The following is a 24,755-nucleotide window of genomic DNA, read 5'->3' as shown; positions in this document are numbered from 1 at the left end:
TACTTTCAACTTTTGCCTCAGGCCAGCAGAAATTGCTTAAATCACGTTTTTTGTTACGTCTGAAACTAGCTAGACCTTTTGCTGCTCTTCGACCCCGTGGCTATACAGGAACGAAGCTTAGCGTAGTATTGCATTTCCTCCTAGGTGACCGGCCTAACCTGGCGGCGGCGACATCATCATCATCGTTGTTGTTATTATTATTATTATTATTATTATTATTATTATTATTATTATTATTATTATTATTATTATTCGTCGTCTCTCTCTCTCTCTCTCTCTCTCTCTCTCTCTCTCTGTGTGTGTGTGTGTGTGTGTGTGTGTGTGTGTGTGTGTGTGTGTGTGTGTCGACCTAGGGGACCCTTGCTGAGCCTAGCACCGCTTCCAATTACTCGTGCCAGGATTTTAACTTTCGTACCTCCTATCGTACGTCCCTATGTCTAAACTTGCTGTTCTTATTCTTTTAGGTTAGTGTAGCTTATCCTGCAGGCCTCTTATGGCACATAACATCATTCTACGTCCTATTTCTCCCAATATTAAGATTATTAAAGGGCGGAACGAGGCTTCTAAACTCCCCGCCCACCTTGAAAATCGCGAGGAAGGTGGTTTCCATGCAACGTCATCGACACTGTCGTGATTACAATGAAAGCCATGTCCTAGCAACCGACCGCGGCATTTAGCAGCCCCTCAAAGAGTCGAACAATTTCCTTTTATGTTCTTTCAGGTAAGTAGCTATTCAAATTACGACACGGTTCGGCAATAAGTTACAAGTTTGTAGTACGCTCGTGTCTCTCCCGGGCTTCCTTACGAACGGTAGGGCACCAGTGCAGTACAGTGGCCTACACACAGCCCGCTATCTTCGAAGTGCGTGTGTTGCGATGTAACGTAGTTTTGAAGCCTAGGAACTTGTAAAACTCTTTCATTTCTATCAAAGACGAGACGCCCTTCAAATAAGACTGAGAAGGTAACCTTTTGACGACAAGGGTTAGTTCAAAGAGTCGTGACGTTTTAGGTTAGGTGAAGGGAGGAAAGCACTCGTTTTTGTTGTTTGTACGTCAGCTGACCGATCTTTTGGCAAGTGATAAATTGAGTAGAACGAATCGGAACTCCGTATAGTTACTGTTACCGTCCTAGAATTAAAATTAGACCATTCTGAGCCCTACTTGACAGGTTCGACACCGGCTCACTCGTGTGATATTTCGATGGTCTGTAGATATGGGCGCATAAAAAGAACTCCTGCGGGACAAACTTCCGGCACCTCGGCATCTACGAAAGGCGTAAGATAATAGTGAACATAACCTTACTAGTAGTACCACCACCACCATTACTGCTACTAATACGACTATTACTTAAGGCAGTGGACAATTTCGAACTCAAGCAATAATGTGTCCTTTTGCTGACCACCTGATCACTGCCTCTTGCCTTACTACTACAGGCTAGCGTTCAAGGAAAGAAAGAAAGAAAGAAAGAAAGAAAGAAATAAGTTACCGTTCTTCCCAAGTCAGGTTAGGATTTCTGCATCAGACACGGCTAGGGCTGATCGTGGATCTACTAGTACCTAACATGCTAAATTGTGCTCCGTTATATCATCACCAGTCGTGAAGTCACACCTGCATCTTCTAATTACAGGGTAGATGCTACATATTTCGGGCAATATATAACCCAGGTTTGGCTTGGATAACCTAAAAATATTCAGGTACTGGGTCTGGCCTGGTTATATCAAGTGTCACCCTAGATCAGCAGGGCTAAGAATCATCAGGTCTCTGTCATGAATTTAAATGGCTTAGTACCCCTCATTATGGTGTACTTCTCTTCATATTTGAGGGAAGAGGAGTAAAACTTAAAACTTTATTGCCTGTCTTAAACCACCTACTTTCTTTGGGGTATTGTCTAGCACAAACTTCTAAGGCGACCACATCACACAGCCCGATGCTCGAATACTGCTTGGGCAGGGGTGTAGGTGGTGGTTAGTGGTTGCAAGAAGGGTCCTGGAAGGGAGGGATAATAAGCCAGTACGCCACTTGCTCTTAAGTCTGTACCTTTCATTATACGGTTTCATTAACTATTTTTTACACCTGCCCTGTAGTATGGTACCATTTAGTAAGAGGTCTCTAGAGTTTGGCCTAGTACAACCTTCAATGAAAGTAGTTTTCAGGAGTGGTTAGGTACCCCTATACTTACTTTCTTTCTTTCTTTCTTTCTTTCTTTCTTTCTTTCTTTCTTGGATTACAAGGTGTCGGTAAAGCAGCTGATCGTTGCTTATGTACAAAAAAATGTTCATACATGGGCTTTCATTCGCTGAGGTAAATGATAATGATAATAATAATAATAATAATAATAATAATAATAATAATAATAATAATAATAATAATAATAATAATAATGGCAAGAACACAAAGGGTCCTTTTCTCTGCAGCTGATTTTTAGCATGAAGGACAGAGGCTGTCATGATGATGATGATTACCGAGTGATACCGTTAAGCTAAAACCCAGTAGGGGATTAATATTAACAGCAGGGAACGTTGTGCAGAATCATTCAGTAAAGATGTAATGGCAGGGGGAGGGGGGGAAGAGGGCGTTCAGTATAATACACCATCAACCCAAGTACAGTGCATATTTAGCTCTATGTTATGTAATGCTCTCTCTGCTCTCTGTACCTTTATTTGGCCCTACAACTTGTCTCACCAAGTGAAGGAGATCTTACACATAGTTACTGTACTGTACTTAATTTCACGCTGACTTCAACTGCTAGTAGGATACGCACGTCGAACCATGCAGAAACCTGCACGATTTCAAACGACTGCCGACTAGATAGCGACTAGGCCGAAGAAAGAAAGGGCATCTTATAAATCGAGAGCGACAATTCATTTTCGAGGTTAGGGTTACCGCTTGGTTCTCTTAGCCAAAGAAATCATGAAACCATTTTGCGAGTAAAAACTGATGTTACCTGAATTTTGGATACAGTTATTACTACCATCATCATCATCATCATCATCATCATCATCATCATCGTCATACGCTACTCTGTATGATGAAGGTGGGTAGCAAGATCGAGTCTCGGCGCGATCAGTTGGCTTCAAATTCTGCTTCACCTCGTTCAGAGTATACATATTCAAGGTAAAAACACTAGCTTCTCTCAAAAAATAAACTCCTATTGAAGGGTCATTAAACACAACTTCTTCTTCTTCTTCTTCTTCTTCTTCTTCTTCTTCTTCTTCTTCTTCTTCTTCTTATTATTATTATTATTATTATTATTATTATTATTATTATTATTATTATTATTATTATTATTATTATTATTATTTTCCTTTCTTTCTTTCTTTCTTTCTTTCTGTCTTTCTTTCTTTCTTTCTTTCTTTCTTTCTTTCTTTCTTTCAGGACCATTTAAGTGAGATGTTAGCTGTATGAGTGTTGCAGCACCTCAAACCTTTACATTTTTTCCCTTGTAAGTTGTGGCAATGTCTTGCAGAGAAGTTTGTTGGGAAACCATGGTCCTTCCTTCCTTCCTTCCTTCCTTCCTTCCTTCCTTCCTTCCTTCCTTCCTTCCTTCCTTCCTTCCAATAAATCTGCTGAGTTGCTGTCTCAAAGGGTCTCTCATCCTAAAGAAATTTGACCGAAGGTAAGGGATGTTGCCAGGTCTATCAAACTGACAGACTTATCATCTCCTGGTACAGGAAATCTGTTCTTTGAAGAGTCTGGACTGACTGCCCCTTCCTCCGTCACGGTGTTCTCGATCCTGCCTTCGCAGCCCACTGGAGGCAGTAAGATACGACTCACAATGCCTCCATCCAGCAGGCGAGGGGTGAAGCCTCTCCTGAGGCGGTACAGGCTCTGTAGCGAACTGGAAATTTAATTATGCCCTAAGAAACATCTAGAGGTTCCCTTGGGCAGGCTGTCCCTTTTCCCAACCTGAGCTTTCGACCCCCGACAGGGGCTGAAAGCTGCTGGATGTGAGAGACTGTACAGAGTTGAGAGCCTTATAAATAGAGGCCTAAAGGCTAGGACTTTACGAGATTGGCGCTACCAGCAGGAAAGCAGGAGTCGAACGAGTCATGGAGGCTAGCTTCTAACTTATGTCCTTTATCCTGTAGGTCCTTTCAAGCAAAGCTACAAGAGGCAGATTACAGCAGGTCTGCTTCACTCTGTGGAAAACTACCTAAAGGCTGACTTGCCTTTGCTCTCACTCGGAAGGGGTTAGAGCCTGAGGATGGCCGTTCAGCTCCATTGCTAGAGGAAGGATTGGGCTTCCTTCAGGTAAGAGGGGGTCACTCCCGGGGGCGTCGCGACGACGACGGCCGCCCCTAAACGTCGGCATGGAGAGGCGGCTGGTGAAATGCTGCCCATCGAACGCACCTCCATCAGGACGCCCGAAGCAAGGTGACGAGTACTTCTGCCACCTGAGGAGCAGCGTCAAACCTTTGACTATCCCTTCCTAACCGAACCCTGATTGTAACCCACCCCTTAAAGACGCAGGGAGCACGAGAAAGGAGCTAGGAAGCACGTCCCCAACTTGTCGCCGCGCAACCCACCCGACAGCCAGCCACTGCTGTTTCCTGCGCGGTCCGAGTAGCCTGATACACTCAGATAACCAGGGGAGCGCGCGAACACATAACCCTGGTGGATTGAGTAGCTGGGGCCCATATTCCGATTTCGCCCAGCCCCTGAACGTTACCTTCAACCACCAATTAAAGCACGATCAAACCAACTACTTTATAATAGCCTGCCCCAACCTTGACAACCTACCCTCCTTCAGGAAAATGCTCGCCTCAAAATTCCGACCCTGCACCCACCTCATCCATAGCATCAGGGAAGAAACCCACCTCATCCACCGCACCCAAAAACATGCAGTATTCTTCTTCCTATTCACCAACCACCCTTCCAATAACCAAGCAATAGCCGACATTCTCACCAGCAACAAACTCCAGTACCAATTCCGTGAAAACCAACCCACCCCCACGGCGCAAGAAGAAACTTCTGAGGAAGAGACTGAATCATCCGAGGAAGAGGCAGAAGAAGAGGAGGAACAGCACGATTTTGAGCACCCCTTCCGCTACATCAGACACGATTCTCCATTCCCCACTTCGCAAAAATGTGACATCCTTCTACTACCCCTAACTTCTCCAGGCCCAATACCACTTTCCCGTAAAATCATCATTGAAACTATCCAGCCCTTCATCCGTAAATTCATTGCAGTTATTGAGGAAACACACAACTGTCACCTCCTCATCACCCCCATCAGGAACAAATTCATCCCAGATATAATTAATATTTTACTAAAGGCAGGTATCCCAACTCCAATCCTAATCCATCCTGTACCCACCGAAACCATAGAATCATCCTCCCAAACGTACCCTCCTCTTCCCCCCCCTCTCCCTCCTCCAACCACCACCACCAAGAACACTCAGACAGACGGGACAGAGGCAGAAACTACCCAGGAAACAGCCTCTAGTCCACTCGCAAACACTGACACACAACAGACCCCTCCCCTCCCCCCCCAAACAACCACCGAGCCCGGGCGTGGGATCTCATCAGTCTCACCACCGAGCACGGAAACACTGCACAAATACACTCAGACTGGGAGCAGGCGTAAAAAACCTGCTCCCAAGTCCAAGCACATACCAACACCTCACACAACTACAGAAACTCGAACCCGTCCCCCCCCCAGACCCACACTTGTAACTCAGTGCTTTAACTGCCTCAAACTCCATCACTCAGCTGCCAATTGCACTGAACCCACCCGCTGCAACAGATGTGGTGGTTCCCACCGTCACACTGTCTGCACGGTCCCACGGAACGAGGCTAAGTGTGCTAACTGTCAAGGCGGCCACGCCGCCTCTTTCCCTGGATGCCCCTTCATTAAAAAGGCAGTCAAAGCACATCACAAACATTCACGGCACCTATTCACACGCAGTACACCAGTCTCTTCTCAGTCGATCCCAGTACCCACCCAGTCGAACCCAGTACCTACCACCCCAGAACAACCCATCCAAATAAACCAGGACATCTCTACCCTCATCCATCTACTACTACTCAAACTCCTTACACCCCAGAATCAGCCCACAATTCCCATGCCCACTAGACAGCTTATCATAAACTAATCCCCCCCCCCCTCCCGCCAAGAAGAACCACCAAGCAATTGTCCTCACTTCCAAAGCACTGGAACTCGGGTACAGCCGAGGCGGTGTGCCAACAACTGCACATATCAGATGCTCACTACTTTCCAAATTTAACACCTAATGCTGTTCTTTACATAACACCCGCAATAGCTGCTATTTTACAACACAAAATAGTATGCTGCGACAGTAAATACGATGTAGCGTTGCAAACTTCTGAAAGCAACACTAGCTATGCAAGCCCTATAATCAGGGCAAGCAACATCGTATACACAAACTGTGCTAGCCATGATCACGGAATGTCGCGTTTTCCCCGGCCAAATTAACACACTCACAACACTACTACTCAGACGCACAACACTCACACACACACATACACACAAGCACACACACAGACAGTTAAGCAACATTGGGAATGGTCACCCACTGGATGGGTGACCAAAACACATACGCACACAGAAACCCACTATAATAATGAACCTAACACATAACTGATCAATTATACACATAAAGAAAAATCACACAACAGTCAACAACACATAAAAGCCGACAGAGGAGCGCGGAACAGCGCACCGGTATCGGCACCTCACAAACCATCTATCTCTACGGAGATAGGTGGAACATACGGATGACCAGGGAGCGCGCGAACACATTCTCATCGTGACCATGGCTGACACAGCAACAGCATCGGCAGCATCTGCACCCGCCTCGGCTCCGGCCCAGGCGTCGCCCAAGAAGAGCAAGGCTTCTGCATCGAAGAAACCTCGCACCAAGCCTGCCCATCCGAAAACCTCCGAGATGGTGGGCAGTGCCATCAAGAGCCTGAAGGAACGAGGTGGATCTTCTCTGCAGGCTATCAAGAAGTACATCTCTGCCAACTACAAGGTGGACTCTGAGAAGCTGGCCCCTTTCATCAAGAAGTACCTGAAATCTGCCGTGGCTTCCGGAGAGCTGGTCCAGACCAAGGGGAAGGGAGCTTCAGGTTCCTTCAAGCTCGCTTCGGCTGCCAAGCCGGAGAAGGCCAGCGCAGCCCCTGTCAAGCGGTCCGCTGCCCCCAAGGAGAAGCGCATCCCCAAGGCGAAGAAGGCTGGTGGAGCCAAGGCTGCAGCCAAGAAAGCCATTTCCAAAAAGCCTGCCGAGAAGAAGAAGGCCGCTCCTGCTCCCAAACCCAAGCAGAAGGCTCCTTCCAAGGCTAAGAAGGCCGCCAAGGTGCCCACTAAGAAACCTAAGGCACCTAAGCCTAAAAAGGCCGCTAAGCCCAAGGCCTCGCCTAAAAAGGCACCAGCAAAAAGGAAGTGAGGACATTTCATGTTCTTGCTTCCTTCTACACGCACCTCTTGCTCTCGTAGGAGCAGAGGAAAAACGGCCCTTATCAGGGCCATCAATTTTATTCCCCAAGAGAGCATATTATGTCAGTCACTGTCCAAGGCTGGAACCCTGGCCTCTCCTATCTCTGCCTCCTAAACAGGCTAGTTTGTCTCATTGCGGGGCGACTCACTCTTCAAATTTCATTATTATTGTACTTAACTACATTTTTCTTTATCCTTACTTACTGCACTTTTGCTGTTGCTGTTGTTGTTGTTATTATTATTATTATTATTATTATTATTATTATTATTATTATTACTATCACGTCCTAGATATTAATTAATGAATTATTGTACTCAATACTCAAGATTATTATTATTATTATTATTATTATTATTATTATTATTATTATTGTTATTATTATTATATTCTGTTACTCTTAGATTTTTCCTTGAACCTAGAGGAACCACTAGCTTTTTTTCTTTTCGTTTTCCTTCTATCCTAGACCAGAGAGACAATAACTACTCTTCTAGGAAATTTTGGTGGCCCTGAAAAGGGCCGTTTGGTAAAGCTCCAGCCATAAGACAAGCACCGGACTTAGGCACGTTCGCCACGGATGCGGCGGGCGAGCTGGATGTCCTTAGGCATGATGGTGACACGCTTGGCGTGGATGGCACACAAGTTGGTGTCTTCAAAAAGACCCACCAGGTAGGCCTCACTGGCCTCCTGCAAGGCCATGACAGCCGAGCTCTGGAAGCGCAGGTCGGTCTTGAAGTCCTGAGCTATCTCTCTCACCAGCCGCTGGAAGGGCAGCTTGCGGATCAGAAGCTCAGTGCTCTTCTGGTAGCGTCTGATCTCACGCAGGGCCACGGTACCGGGCCTGTAGCGATGAGGCTTCTTCACTCCTCCGGTGGCAGGCGCGCTCTTACGGGCAGCCTTGGTGGCCAGTTGCTTGCGCGGGGCCTTGCCTCCGGTAGATTTACGTGCAGTCTGCTTAGTACGGGCCATCACGTGCTCACTGTCGACTCGTCCCAGGAAGAATGGTTCGGGGGCTTGCTGCCCGACTGTTTTATTGCTTCGCTTCCCCCACCCTCGGTAGCAGCTGCACTCCCATTGGCCGGGCGGTGCTGACGTCACCGGGGCCAGGCACTTTCAACAAAAGCGAGGGGCCTCGAGTGCCAGCCGCATTCTAGCTCTGAACTCGCAGCTCTACTGATCTATCATGACCGGACGAGGCAAGGGAGGCAAGGGACTCGGCAAAGGAGGCGCCAAGCGTCACAGGAAGGTGCTCCGAGACAACATCCAGGGCATCACTAAGCCTGCCATCAGACGTCTCGCTCGCAGAGGTGGAGTCAAGCGTATTTCGGGACTTATCTACGAGGAGACCCGTGGCGTGCTCAAGGTATTCCTGGAGAACGTTATCCGGGATGCCGTCACCTACACCGAGCACGCCAAGAGGAAGACCGTGACCGCCATGGATGTCGTCTATGCTCTCAAGAGGCAGGGACGCACCCTGTACGGTTTTGGTGGTTAAGTCTCCTCCGAGCGTGCTCCCGTTTGTGAGCATGCAGTATTTAAAAAACGGCCCTTTTCAGGGCCACCACTTACCTCTCAAAAGAGCACAGAGTCCCACTTACAGTACTCCTCTAACGTAGCTTGCGCTATTCTCCCTCTCAAAACAGTCATCTCCCCGAAACCTGCACGGAAAAAAGCCCTCATTATCAGTTATGATGTCTACATTTTAATGCTAACAAGAGAAAACAAACATTATCTTCCTTGCTGTGCACGTCTAAAAGACAAAGTATTGTAAATATACTACTTTAAGTATCCTTTCCTTTCCTTTCTAGTTAAGTGTGTGTTCTTACATGCATAGGTTGGTAGTATCCAGCAGTCAAGAACAGAATTATACAGCATAAATGAAATGAAAAGAAATCTATAATGTACTTCCTTCTTCCTTCCCTTCTGAAAATTAAATATTAAGAGGGGCCTGGAGCTACCTTACTCATTTCCCCCTTAAATAAATAACCTCAAAGGAAAGGCTATTCTTGTGCTCTCCTGGCTAATGTTACAGATGCCCTCATATTTGCAGTGTCTCATTATTGTTATTATTATCATTATTATTAGGAGAGTTGTCTGAACTGCTCTATCACTTCAGGATTTCTCCATACTTCTGCTAAGATAGCTATAGCAGCATGATAGACAAACAGCTCTTATCTTAAGGAGTTGGTGGCCCTGAAAAGGGCCGTTTATTTATATTTTTCCGGTGAGCCAACGCCCTGACCGAGAACAGGAACTTAAGCCTTCTTCTCGGTCTTCTTAGGCAGGAGCACTGCCTGGATGTTGGGCAGAACACCACCCTGGGCAATGGTCACTCCAGACAGCAACTTGTTCAACTCCTCGTCGTTACGGATGGCCAACTGTAAGTGACGAGGGATGATCCTGGTCTTCTTGTTGTCACGGGCTGCATTGCCCGCCAACTCAAGAACTTCAGCTGCCAGGTATTCCATGACTGCAGCCAGGTACACAGGAGCCCCAGCACCCACTCGCTCAGCGTAGTTTCCCTTGCGGAGGAGACGGTGGATACGGCCGACAGGGAACTGCAGGCCTGCACGGCTGGAGCGACTCTTGGACTTGCCCTTCACTTTTCCTCCCTTTCCTCGTCCTGACATGATGCTATGATGCTCTGCTGCTCTACTTCGAAGGGAAAATGATACCGAATCACTCTGCGCACCAGTTTTGTAGCCTGCAAGGTTGCTCAACGTTACGAGCCAACCAATAAGGCTGCAGTAAGCTTGCGCTCATTGGCTAGTCGCATGCAGCCCTCTCGGTCTTAAAAAGAATTGCAAGGGGGCCGAAAAATTTACTTTCTAGGAGACATCCCAGACAACCATGCCACCCAAGACAAGCGGAAAGGCAGCCAAGAAAGCCGGCAAGGCCCAGAAGAACATCTCCAAGGGAGACAAGAAGAAGAAGCGCAAGAGGAAGGAAAGCTATGCCATCTACATCTACAAGGTGCTTAAACAGGTACATCCTGATACTGGCATCTCCAGCAAGGCGATGAGCATCATGAACAGCTTTGTCAACGACATCTTCGAGCGCATCGCCGCTGAGGCTTCCCGTCTGGCCCACTACAACAAGCGCTCCACCATCACCAGTCGGGAGATCCAGACTGCCGTCCGCCTCCTGTTGCCCGGTGAGCTGGCCAAGCACGCCGTCAGTGAGGGTACCAAGGCAGTTACCAAATACACCAGCTCCAAGTAAGGTGCCAGGTTTTCTGCCTTGCTGCATTCTTAACAAACGGCCCTTTTCAGGGCCACCACACCTTTAAAAAAAAGAGCAGCATCTGTTAGCCTTGTTATCAACTCCACTCTGATTTTATCTATCTGTCCTACTTCATATACATCGAAAGACAGTGCAAAACATTCAAATCATAAGCTAAGGAGGGAAGAACTACTACTACTACTACTACTACATTACCTTATTGCTAAAAATCCTCCTGCTTTGTCCTTTACAATGAAAACCAGACCAAGCCCCATGGCACTACAGCCCCTAAGCAAGCAGGCTGAGTGGACCTCAAAGCAGCCATTAGATCGAGGTAAAATTCCTTTGCCTGGCCGGGAATTGAACCCGGGCCCCCCAGCTACGAGGCAGGCACGCTGCCCCTGCGCTACAGCGCCGGCCCCTTCACAACCACCTTCAGTAATTATTATTATTATTATTATTATTATTATTACAACCCTCGACACTTCCCGTGTGTGTGTGCGCGCGCGCGCCAGCGCGCGCGTTTTTTTGGGGTTAGGTTACGAGAAGTGGGGTTAAGTCGAGTTAGGGTACGTTTCGCCGCGGAGCGCGACAACCACCCGCGCCCGCTCCGCGACGGCGACCTCCGAGCACACCCCTGCACCATTGCCAACGCCCCCGCGCCACAAAGACCTCCAGGAAACTCGCTTTGCGGTTCGTATGGACGTTTCAAGCTCCGTTCTCTCGCCAACGGCCATACCATGTTGAATACACCGGTTCTCGTCCGATCACCGCAGTTAAGCAACATTGGGCGTGGTCAGTACTTGGATGGGTGACCGCTTGGGAACACCACGTGCCGTTGGCTCAATTCCCTTTTTACCAAGTTTCCCAGTCCCAGTACGACAACTTACTTTCAACTTTTGCCTCAGGCCAGCAGAAATTGCTTAAATCACGTTTTTTGTTACGTCTGAAACTAGCTAGACCTTTTGCTGCTCTTCGACCCCGTGGCTATACAGGAACGAAGCTTAGCGTAGTATTGCATTTCCTCCTAGGTGACCGGCCTAACCTGGCGGCGGCGACATCATCATCATCGTTGTTGTTATTATTATTATTATTATTATTATTATTATTATTATTATTATTATTATTATTATTATTCGTCGTCTCTCTCTCTCTCTCTCTCTCTCTCTCTCTCTCTCTGTGTGTGTGTGTGTGTGTGTGTGTGTGTGTGTGTGTGTGTGTGTGTGTGTCGACCTAGGGGACCCTTGCTGAGCCTAGCACCGCTTCCAATTACTCGTGCCAGGATTTTAACTTTCGTACCTCCTATCGTACGTCCCTATGTCTAAACTTGCTGTTCTTATTCTTTTAGGTTAGTGTAGCTTATCCTGCAGGCCTCTTATGGCACATAACATCATTCTACGTCCTATTTCTCCCAATATTAAGATTATTAAAGGGCGGAACGAGGCTTCTAAACTCCCCGCCCACCTTGAAAATCGCGAGGAAGGTGGTTTCCATGCAACGTCATCGACACTGTCGTGATTACAATGAAAGCCATGTCCTAGCAACCGACCGCGGCATTTAGCAGCCCCTCAAAGAGTCGAACAATTTCCTTTTATGTTCTTTCAGGTAAGTAGCTATTCAAATTACGACACGGTTCGGCAATAAGTTACAAGTTTGTAGTACGCTCGTGTCTCTCCCGGGCTTCCTTACGAACGGTAGGGCACCAGTGCAGTACAGTGGCCTACACACAGCCCGCTATCTTCGAAGTGCGTGTGTTGCGATGTAACGTAGTTTTGAAGCCTAGGAACTTGTAAAACTCTTTCATTTCTATCAAAGACGAGACGCCCTTCAAATAAGACTGAGAAGGTAACCTTTTGACGACAAGGGTTAGTTCAAAGAGTCGTGACGTTTTAGGTTAGGTGAAGGGAGGAAAGCACTCGTTTTTGTTGTTTGTACGTCAGCTGACCGATCTTTTGGCAAGTGATAAATTGAGTAGAACGAATCGGAACTCCGTATAGTTACTGTTACCGTCCTAGAATTAAAATTAGACCATTCTGAGCCCTACTTGACAGGTTCGACACCGGCTCACTCGTGTGATATTTCGATGGTCTGTAGATATGGGCGCATAAAAAGAACTCCTGCGGGACAAACTTCCGGCACCTCGGCATCTACGAAAGGCGTAAGATAATAGTGAACATAACCTTACTAGTAGTACCACCACCACCATTACTGCTACTAATACGACTATTACTTAAGGCAGTGGACAATTTCGAACTCAAGCAATAATGTGTCCTTTTGCTGACCACCTGATCACTGCCTCTTGCCTTACTACTACAGGCTAGCGTTCAAGGAAAGAAAGAAAGAAAGAAAGAAAGAAAGAAATAAGTTACCGTTCTTCCCAAGTCAGGTTAGGATTTCTGCATCAGACACGGCTAGGGCTGATCGTGGATCTACTAGTACCTAACATGCTAAATTGTGCTCCGTTATATCATCACCAGTCGTGAAGTCACACCTGCATCTTCTAATTACAGGGTAGATGCTACATATTTCGGGCAATATATAACCCAGGTTTGGCTTGGATAACCTAAAAATATTCAGGTACTGGGTCTGGCCTGGTTATATCAAGTGTCACCCTAGATCAGCAGGGCTAAGAATCATCAGGTCTCTGTCATGAATTTAAATGGCTTAGTACCCCTCATTATGGTGTACTTCTCTTCATATTTGAGGGAAGAGGAGTAAAACTTAAAACTTTATTGCCTGTCTTAAACCACCTACTTTCTTTGGGGTATTGTCTAGCACAAACTTCTAAGGCGACCACATCACACAGCCCGATGCTCGAATACTGCTTGGGCAGGGGTGTAGGTGGTGGTTAGTGGTTGCAAGAAGGGTCCTGGAAGGGAGGGATAATAAGCCAGTACGCCACTTGCTCTTAAGTCTGTACCTTTCATTATACGGTTTCATTAACTATTTTTTACACCTGCCCTGTAGTATGGTACCATTTAGTAAGAGGTCTCTAGAGTTTGGCCTAGTACAACCTTCAATGAAAGTAGTTTTCAGGAGTGGTTAGGTACCCCTATACTTACTTTCTTTCTTTCTTTCTTTCTTTCTTTCTTTCTTTCTTTCTTGGATTACAAGGTGTCGGTAAAGCAGCTGATCGTTGCTTATGTACAAAAAAATGTTCATACATGGGCTTTCATTCGCTGAGGTAAATGATAATGATAATAATAATAATAATAATAATAATAATAATAATAATAATAATAATAATAATAATAATAATAATGGCAAGAACACAAAGGGTCCTTTTCTCTGCAGCTGATTTTTAGCATGAAGGACAGAGGCTGTCATGATGATGATGATTACCGAGTGATACCGTTAAGCTAAAACCCAGTAGGGGATTAATATTAACAGCAGGGAACGTTGTGCAGAATCATTCAGTAAAGATGTAATGGCAGGGGGAGGGGGGGAAGAGGGCGTTCAGTATAATACACCATCAACCCAAGTACAGTGCATATTTAGCTCTATGTTATGTAATGCTCTCTCTGCTCTCTGTACCTTTATTTGGCCCTACAACTTGTCTCACCAAGTGAAGGAGATCTTACACATAGTTACTGTACTGTACTTAATTTCACGCTGACTTCAACTGCTAGTAGGATACGCACGTCGAACCATGCAGAAACCTGCACGATTTCAAACGACTGCCGACTAGATAGCGACTAGGCCGAAGAAAGAAAGGGCATCTTATAAATCGAGAGCGACAATTCATTTTCGAGGTTAGGGTTACCGCTTGGTTCTCTTAGCCAAAGAAATCATGAAACCATTTTGCGAGTAAAAACTGATGTTACCTGAATTTTGGATACAGTTATTACTACCATCATCATCATCATCATCATCATCATCATCATCATCGTCATACGCTACTCTGTATGATGAAGGTGGGTAGCAAGATCGAGTCTCGGCGCGATCAGTTGGCTTCAAATTCTGCTTCACCTCGTTCAGAGTATACATATTCAAGGTAAAAACACTAGCTTCTCTCAAAAAATAAACTCCTATTGAAGGGTCATTAAACACAATTCTTCTTCTTCTTCTTCTTCTTCTTCTTCTTCTTCTTCTTCTTCTTCTTCTTCTTCATTATTATTATTATTATTATTATTATTATTATTATTATTATTATTATTATTATTATTATTATTATTATTTTCCTTTCTTTCTTTCTTTCTTTCTTTCTGTCTTTCTTTCTTTCTTTCTTTCTTTCTTTCTTTCTTTCTTTCAGGACCATTTAAGTGAGATGTTAGCTGTATGAGTGTTGCAGCACCTCAAACCTTTACATTTTTTCCCTTGTAAGTTGTGGCAATGTCTTGCAGAGAAGTTTGTTGGGAAACCATGGTCCTTCCTTCCTTCCTTCCTTCCTTCCTTCCTTCCTTCCTTCCTTCCTTCCTTCCTTCCTTCCTTCCAATAAATCTGCTGAGTTGCTGTCTCAAAGGGTCTCTCATCCTAAAGAAATTTGACCGAAGGTAAGGGATGTTGCCAGGTCTATCCTATCAAACTGACAGACTTATCATCTCCTGGTACAGGAAATCTGTTCTTTGAAGAGTCTGGACTGACTGCCCCTTCCTCCGTCACGGTGTTCTCGATCCTGCCTTCGCAGCCCACTGGAGGCAGTAAGATACGACTCACAATGCCTCCATCCAGCAGGCGAGGGGTGAAGCCTCTCCTGAGGCGGTACAGGCTCTGTAGCGAACTGGAAATTTAATTATGCCCTAAGAAACATCTAGAGGTTCCCTTGGGCAGGCTGTCCCTTTTCCCAACCTGAGCTTTCGACCCCCGACAGGGGCTGAAAGCTGCTGGATGTGAGAGACTGTACAGAGTTGAGAGCCTTATAAATAGAGGCCTAAAGGCTAGGACTTTACGAGATTGGCGCTACCAGCAGGAAAGCAGGAGTCGAACGAGTCATGGAGGCTAGCTTCTAACTTATGTCCTTTATCCTGTAGGTCCTTTCAAGCAAAGCTACAAGAGGCAGATTACAGCAGGTCTGCTTCACTCTGTGGAAAACTACCTAAAGGCTGACTTGCCTTTGCTCTCACTCGGAAGGGGTTAGAGCCTGAGGATGGCCGTTCAGCTCCATTGCTAGAGGAAGGATTGGGCTTCCTTCAGGTAAGAGGGGGTCACTCCCGGGGGCGTCGCGACGACGACGGCCGCCCCTAAACGTCGGCATGGAGAGGCGGCTGGTGAAATGCTGCCCATCGAACGCACCTCCATCAGGACGCCCGAAGCAAGGTGACGAGTACTTCTGCCACCTGAGGAGCAGCGTCAAACCTTTGACTATCCCTTCCTAACCGAACCCTGATTGTAACCCACCCCTTAAAGACGCAGGGAGCACGAGAAAGGAGCTAGGAAGCACGTCCCCAACTTGTCGCCGCGCAACCCACCCGACAGCCAGCCACTGCTGTTTCCTGCGCGGTCCGAGTAGCCTGATACACTCAGATAACCAGGGGAGCGCGCGAACACATTCTCATCGTGACCATGGCTGACACAGCAACAGCATCGGCAGCATCTGCACCCGCCTCGGCTCCGGCCCAGGCGTCGCCCAAGAAGAGCAAGGCTTCTGCATCGAAGAAACCTCGCACCAAGCCTGCCCATCCGAAAACCTCCGAGATGGTGGGCAGTGCCATCAAGAGCCTGAAGGAACGAGGTGGATCTTCTCTGCAGGCTATCAAGAAGTACATCTCTGCCAACTACAAGGTGGACTCTGAGAAGCTGGCCCCTTTCATCAAGAAGTACCTGAAATCTGCCGTGGCTTCCGGAGAGCTGGTCCAGACCAAGGGGAAGGGAGCTTCAGGTTCCTTCAAGCTCGCTTCGGCTGCCAAGCCGGAGAAGGCCAGCGCAGCCCCTGTCAAGCGGTCCGCTGCCCCCAAGGAGAAGCGCATCCCCAAGGCGAAGAAGGCTGGTGGAGCCAAGGCTGCAGCCAAGAAAGCCATTTCCAAAAAGCCTGCCGAGAAGAAGAAGGCCGCTCCTGCTCCCAAACCCAAGCAGAAGGCTCCTTCCAAGGCTAAGAAGGCCGCCAAGGTGCCCACTAAGAAACCTAAGGCACCTAAGCCTAAAAAGGCCGCTAAGCCCAAGGCCTCGCCTAAAAAGGCACCAGCAAAAAGGAAGTGAGGACATTTCATGTTCTTGCTTCCTTCTACACGCACCTCTTGCTCTCGTAGGAGCAGAGGAAAAACGGCCCTTATCAGGGCCATCAATTTTATTCCCCAAGAGAGCATATTATGTCAGTCACTGTCCAAGGCTGGAACCCTGGCCTCTCCTATCTCTGCCTCCTAAACAGGCTAGTTTGTCTCATTGCGGGGCGACTCACTCTTCAAATTTCATTATTATTGTACTTAACTACATTTTTCTTTATCCTTACTTACTGCACTTTTGCTGTTGCTGTTGTTGTTGTTATTATTATTATTATTATTATTATTATTATTATTATTATTATTACTATCACGTCCTAGATATTAATTAATGAATTATTGTACTCAATACTCAAGATTATTATTATTATTATTATTATTATTATTATTATTATTATTATTGTTATTATTATTATATTCTGTTACTCTTAGATTTTTCCTTGAACCTAGAGGAACCACTAGCTTTTTTTCTTTTCGTTTTCCTTCTATCCTAGACCAGAGAGACAATAACTACTCTTCTAGGAAATTTTGGTGGCCCTGAAAAGGGCCGTTTGGTAAAGCTCCAGCCATAAGACAAGCACCGGACTTAGGCACGTTCGCCACGGATGCGGCGGGCGAGCTGGATGTCCTTAGGCATGATGGTGACACGCTTGGCGTGGATGGCACACAAGTTGGTGTCTTCAAAAAGACCCACCAGGTAGGCCTCACTGGCCTCCTGCAAGGCCATGACAGCCGAGCTCTGGAAGCGCAGGTCGGTCTTGAAGTCCTGAGCTATCTCTCTCACCAGCCGCTGGAAGGGCAGCTTGCGGATCAGAAGCTCAGTGCTCTTCTGGTAGCGTCTGATCTCACGCAGGGCCACGGTACCGGGCCTGTAGCGATGAGGCTTCTTCACTCCTCCGGTGGCAGGCGCGCTCTTACGGGCAGCCTTGGTGGCCAGTTGCTTGCGCGGGGCCTTGCCTCCGGTAGATTTACGTGCAGTCTGCTTAGTACGGGCCATCACGTGCTCACTGTCGACTCGTCCCAGGAAGAATGGTTCGGGGGCTTGCTGCCCGACTGTTTTATTGCTTCGCTTCCCCCACCCTCGGTAGCAGCTGCACTCCCATTGGCCGGGCGGTGCTGACGTCACCGGGGCCAGGCACTTTCAACAAAAGCGAGGGGCCTCGAGTGCCAGCCGCATTCTAGCTCTGAACTCGCAGCTCTACTGATCTATCATGACCGGACGAGGCAAGGGAGGCAAGGGACTCGGCAAAGGAGGCGCCAAGCGTCACAGGAAGGTGCTCCGAGACAACATCCAGGGCATCACTAAGCCTGCCATCAGACGTCTCGCTCGCAGAGGTGGAGTCAAGCGTATTTCGGGACTTATCTACGAGGAGACCCGTGGCGTGCTCAAGGTATTCCTGGAGAACGTTATCCGGGATGCCGTCACCTACACCGAGCACGCCAAGAGGAAGACCGTGACCGCCATGGATGTCGTCTATGCTCTCAAGAGGCAGGGACGCACCCTGTACGGTTTTGGTGGTTAAGTCTCCTCCGAGCGTGCTCCCGTTTGTGAGCATGCAGTATTTAAAAAACGGCCCTTTTCAGGGCCACCACTTACCTCTCAAAAGAGCACAGAGTCCCACTTACAGTACTCCTCTAACGTAGCTTGCGCTATTCTCCCTCTCAAAACAGTCATCTCCCCGAAACCTGCACGGAAAAAAGCCCTCATTATCAGTTATGATGTCTACATTTTAATGCTAACAAGAGAAAACAAACATTATCTTCCTTGCTGTGCACGTCTAAAAGACAAAGTATTGTAAATATACTACTTTAAGTATCCTTTCCTTTCCTTTCTAGTTAAGTGTGTGTTCTTACATGCATAGGTTGGTAGTATCCAGCAGTCAAGAACAGAATTATACAGCATAAATGAAATGAAAAGAAATCTATAATGTACTTCCTTCTTCCTTCCCTTCTGAAAATTAAATATTAAGAGGGGCCTGGAGCTACCTTACTCATTTCCCCCTTAAATAAATAACCTCCTCAAAGGAAAGGCTATTCTTGTGCTCTCCTGGCTAATGTTACAGATGCCCTCATATTTGCAGTGTCTCATTATTGTTATTATTATCATTATTATTAGGAGAGTTGTCTGAACTGCTCTATCACTTCAGGATTTCTCCATACTTCTGCTAAGATAGCTATAGCAGCATGATAGACAAACAGCTCTTATCTTAAGGAGTTGGTGGCCCTGAAAAGGGCCGTTTATTTATATTTTTCCGGTGAGCCAACGCCCTGACCGAGAACAGGAACTTAAGCCTTCTTCTCGGTCTTCTTAGGCAGGAGCACTGCCTGGATGTTGGGCAGAACACCACCCTGGGCAATGGTCACTCCAGACAGCAACTTGTTCAACTCCTCGTCGTTACGGATGGCCAACTGTAAGTGACGAGGGATGATCCTGGTCTTCTTGTTGTCACGGGCTGCATTGCCCGCCAACTCAAGAACTTCAGCTGCCAGGTATTCCATGACTGCAGCCAGGTACACAGGAGCCCCAGCACCCACTCGCTCAGCGTAGTTTCCCTTGCGGAGGAGACGGTGGATACGGCCGACAGGGAACTGCAGGCCTGCACGGCTGGAGCGACTCTTGGACTTGCCCTTCACTTTTCCTCCCTTTCCTCGTCCTGACATGATGCTATGATGCTCTGCTGCTCTACTTCGAAGGGAAAATGATACCGAATCACTCTGCGCACCAGTTTTGTAGCCTGCAAGGTTGCTCAACGTTACGAGCCAACCAATAAGGCTGCAGTAAGCTTGCGCTCATTGGCTAGTCGCATGCAGCCCTCTCGGTCTTAAAAAGAATTGCAAGGGGGCCGAAAAATTTACTTTCTAGGAGACATCCCAGACAACCATGCCACCCAAGACAAGCGGAAAGGCAGCCAAGAAAGCCGGCAAGGCCCAGAAGAACATCTCCAAGGGAGACAAGAAGAAGAAGCGCAAGAGGAAGGAAAGCTATGCCATCTACATCTACAAGGTGCTTAAACAGGTACATCCTGATACTGGCATCTCCAGCAAGGCGATGAGCATCATGAACAGCTTTGTCAACGACATCTTCGAGCGCATCGCCGCTGAGGCTTCCCGTCTGGCCCACTACAACAAGCGCTCCACCATCACCAGTCGGGAGATCCAGACTGCCGTCCGCCTCCTGTTGCCCGGTGAGCTGGCCAAGCACGCCGTCAGTGAGGGTACCAAGGCAGTTACCAAATACACCAGCTCCAAGTAAGGTGCCAGGTTTTCTGCCTTGCTGCATTCTTAACAAACGGCCCTTTTCAGGGCCACCACACCTTTAAAAAAAAGAGCAGCATCTGTTAGCCTTGTTATCAACTCCACTCTGATTTTATCTATCTGTCCTACTTCATATACATCGAAAGACAGTGCAAAACATTCAAATCATAAGCTAAGGAGGGAAGAACTACTACTACTACTACTACTACATTACCTTATTGCTAAAAATCCTCCTGCTTTGTCCTTTACAATGAAAACCAGACCAAGCCCCATGGCACTACAGCCCCTAAGCAAGCAGGCTGAGTGGACCTCAAAGCAGCCATTAGATCGAGGTAAAATTCCTTTGCCTGGCCGGGAATTGAACCCGGGCCCCCCAGCTACGAGGCAGGCACGCTGCCCCTGCGCTACAGCGCCGGCCCCTTCACAACCACCTTCAGTAATTATTATTATTATTATTATTATTATTATTACAACCCTCGACACTTCCCGTGTGTGTGTGCGCGCGCGCGCCAGCGCGCGCGTTTTTTTGGGGTTAGGTTACGAGAAGTGGGGTTAAGTCGAGTTAGGGTACGTTTCGCCGCGGAGCGCGACAACCACCCGCGCCCGCTCCGCGACGGCGACCTCCGAGCACACCCCTGCACCATTGCCAACGCCCCCGCGCCACAAAGACCTCCAGGAAACTCGCTTTGCGGTTCGTATGGACGTTTCAAGCTCCGTTCTCTCGCCAACGGCCATACCATGTTGAATACACCGGTTCTCGTCCGATCACCGCAGTTAAGCAACATTGGGCGTGGTCAGTACTTGGATGGGTGACCGCTTGGGAACACCACGTGCCGTTGGCTCAATTCCCTTTTTACCAAGTTTCCCAGTCCCAGTACGACAACTTACTTTCAACTTTTGCCTCAGGCCAGCAGAAATTGCTTAAATCACGTTTTTTGTTACGTCTGAAACTAGCTAGACCTTTTGCTGCTCTTCGACCCCGTGGCTATACAGGAACGAAGCTTAGCGTAGTATTGCATTTCCTCCTAGGTGACCGGCCTAACCTGGCGGCGGCGACATCATCATCATCGTTGTTGTTATTATTATTATTATTATTATTATTATTATTATTATTATTATTATTATTATTATTATTATTCGTCGTCTCTCTCTCTCTCTCTCTCTCTCTCTCTCTCTCTCTGTGTGTGTGTGTGTGTGTGTGTGTGTGTGTGTGTGTGTGTGTGTGTGTGTCGACCTAGGGGACCCTTGCTGAGCCTAGCACCGCTTCCAATTACTCGTGCCAGGATTTTAACTTTCGTACCTCCTATCGTACGTCCCTATGTCTAAACTTGCTGTTCTTATTCTTTTAGGTTAGTGTAGCTTATCCTGCAGGCCTCTTATGGCACATAACATCATTCTACGTCCTATTTCTCCCAATATTAAGATTATTAAAGGGCGGAACGAGGCTTCTAAACTCCCCGCCCACCTTGAAAATCGCGAGGAAGGTGGTTTCCATGCAACGTCATCGACACTGTCGTGATTACAATGAAAGCCATGTCCTAGCAACCGACCGCGGCATTTAGCAGCCCCTCAAAGAGTCGAACAATTTCCTTTTATGTTCTTTCAGGTAAGTAGCTATTCAAATTACGACACGGTTCGGCAATAAGTTACAAGTTTGTAGTACGCTCGTGTCTCTCCCGGGCTTCCTTACGAACGGTAGGGCACCAGTGCAGTACAGTGGCCTACACACAGCCCGCTATCTTCGAAGTGCGTGTGTTGCGATGTAACGTAGTTTTGAAGCCTAGGAACTTGTAAAACTCTTTCATTTCTATCAAAGACGAGACGCCCTTCAAATAAGACTGAGAAGGTAACCTTTTGACGACAAGGGTTAGTTCAAAGAGTCGTGACGTTTTAGGTTAGGTGAAGGGAGGAAAGCACTCGTTTTTGTTGTTTGTACGTCAGCTGACCGATCTTTTGGCAAGTGATAAATTGAGTAGAACGAATCGGAACTCCGTATAGTTACTGTTACCGTCCTAGAATTAAAATTAGACCATTCTGAGCCCTACTTGACAGGTTCGACACCGGCTCACTCGTGTGATATTTCGATGGTCTGTAGATATGGGCGCATAAAAAGAACTCCTGCGGGACAAACTTCCGGCACCTCGGCATCTACGAAAGGCGTAAGATAATAGTGAACATAACCTTACTAGTAGTACCACCACCACCATTACTGCTACTAATACGACTATTACTTAAGGCAGTGGACAATTTCGAACTCAAGCAATAATGTGTCCTTTTGCTGACCACCTGATCACTGCCTCTTGCCTTACTACTACAGGCTAGCGTTCAAGGAAAGAAAGAAAGAAAGAAAGAAAGAAAGAAATAAGTTACCGTTCTTCCCAAGTCAGGTTAGGATTTCTGCATCAGACACGGCTAGGGCTGATCGTGGATCTACTAGTACCTAACATGCTAAATTGTGCTCCGTTATATCATCACCAGTCGTGAAGTCACACCTGCATCTTCTAATTACAGGGTAGATGCTACATATTTCGGGCAATATATAACCCAGGTTTGGCTTGGATAACCTAAAAATATTCAGGTACTGGGTCTGGCCTGGTTATATCAAGTGTCACCCTAGATCAGCAGGGCTAAGAATCATCAGGTCTCTGTCATGAATTTAAATGGCTTAGTACCCCTCATTATGGTGTACTTCTCTTCATATTTGAGGGAAGAGGAGTAAAACTTAAAACTTTATTGCCTGTCTTAAACCACCTACTTTCTTTGGGGTATTGTCTAGCACAAACTTCTAAGGCGACCACATCACACAGCCCGATGCTCGAATACTGCTTGGGCAGGGGTGTAGGTGGTGGTTAGTGGTTGCAAGAAGGGTCCTGGAAGGGAGGGATAATAAGCCAGTACGCCACTTGCTCTTAAGTCTGTACCTTTCATTATACGGTTTCATTAACTATTTTTTACACCTGCCCTGTAGTATGGTACCATTTAGTAAGAGGTCTCTAGAGTTTGGCCTAGTACAACCTTCAATGAAAGTAGTTTTCAGGAGTGGTTAGGTACCCCTATACTTACTTTCTTTCTTTCTTTCTTTCTTTCTTTCTTTCTTTCTTTCTTGGATTACAAGGTGTCGGTAAAGCAGCTGATCGTTGCTTATGTACAAAAAAATGTTCATACATGGGCTTTCATTCGCTGAGGTAAATGATAATGATAATAATAATAATAATAATAATAATAATAATAATAATAATAATAATAATAATAATAATGGCAAGAACACAAAGGGTCCTTTTCTCTGCAGCTGATTTTTAGCATGAAGGACAGAGGCTGTCATGATGATGATGATTACCGAGTGATACCGTTAAGCTAAAACCCAGTAGGGGATTAATATTAACAGCAGGGAACGTTGTGCAGAATCATTCAGTAAAGATGTAATGGCAGGGGGAGGGGGGGAAGAGGGCGTTCAGTATAATACACCATCAACCCAAGTACAGTGCATATTTAGCTCTATGTTATGTAATGCTCTCTCTGCTCTCTGTACCTTTATTTGGCCCTACAACTTGTCTCACCAAGTGAAGGAGATCTTACACATAGTTACTGTACTGTACTTAATTTCACGCTGACTTCAACTGCTAGTAGGATACGCACGTCGAACCATGCAGAAACCTGCACGATTTCAAACGACTGCCGACTAGATAGCGACTAGGCCGAAGAAAGAAAGGGCATCTTATAAATCGAGAGCGACAATTCATTTTCGAGGTTAGGGTTACCGCTTGGTTCTCTTAGCCAAAGAAATCATGAAACCATTTTGCGAGTAAAAACTGATGTTACCTGAATTTTGGATACAGTTATTACTACCATCATCATCATCATCATCATCATCATCATCATCATCGTCATACGCTACTCTGTATGATGAAGGTGGGTAGCAAGATCGAGTCTCGGCGCGATCAGTTGGCTTCAAATTCTGCTTCACCTCGTTCAGAGTATACATATTCAAGGTAAAAACACTAGCTTCTCTCAAAAAATAAACTCCTATTGAAGGGTCATTAAACACAACTTCTTCTTCTTCTTCTTCTTCTTCTTCTTCTTCTTCTTCTTCTTCTTCTTCTTCTTCTTCTTATTATTATTATTATTATTATTATTATTATTATTATTATTATTATTATTATTATTATTATTATTATTTTCCTTTCTTTCTTTCTTTCTTTCTTTCTGTCTTTCTTTCTTTCTTTCTTTCTTTCTTTCTTTCTTTCTTTCAGGACCATTTAAGTGAGATGTTAGCTGTATGAGTGTTGCAGCACCTCAAACCTTTACATTTTTTCCCTTGTAAGTTGTGGCAATGTCTTGCAGAGAAGTTTGTTGGGAAACCATGGTCCTTCCTTCCTTCCTTCCTTCCTTCCTTCCTTCCTTCCTTCCTTCCTTCCTTCCTTCCTTCCTTCCAATAAATCTGCTGAGTTGCTGTCTCAAAGGGTCTCTCATCCTAAAGAAATTTGACCGAAGGTAAGGGATGTTGCCAGGTCTATCAAACTGACAGACTTATCATCTCCTGGTACAGGAAATCTGTTCTTTGAAGAGTCTGGACTGACTGCCCCTTCCTCCGTCACGGTGTTCTCGATCCTGCCTTCGCAGCCCACTGGAGGCAGTAAGATACGACTCACAATGCCTCCATCCAGCAG

General features: G+C 46.5%; 2 non-coding genes across 2 annotated transcripts; both read left to right on the top strand.

Annotated features, from left to right (window-relative positions):
• The first annotated feature begins 11,403 nt into the window (after nucleotides 1-11,403).
• LOC137500735 (5S ribosomal RNA) lies at nucleotides 11,404-11,522 on the top strand. The gene has a single exon (XR_011018236.1). It is a non-coding gene; the product is annotated as a 5S ribosomal RNA (ribosomal RNA).
• A 9,289-nt stretch (nucleotides 11,523-20,811) lies between these two features.
• On the top strand, nucleotides 20,812-20,930 carry LOC137500734 (5S ribosomal RNA). Its single transcript, XR_011018235.1, has one exon. It is a non-coding gene; the product is annotated as a 5S ribosomal RNA (ribosomal RNA).
• Nucleotides 20,931-24,755: the final 3,825 nt, after the last annotated feature.

This window comes from Anabrus simplex, chromosome 4 (assembly GCF_040414725.1).
Source record: "Anabrus simplex isolate iqAnaSimp1 chromosome 4, ASM4041472v1, whole genome shotgun sequence".
Classification (NCBI taxonomy): Eukaryota; Metazoa; Arthropoda; class Insecta; order Orthoptera; family Tettigoniidae; genus Anabrus; species Anabrus simplex.
The sequence above is the reverse complement of the archived record's forward strand: the minus strand, read 5'-3'. Positions and strand labels throughout refer to the sequence as shown.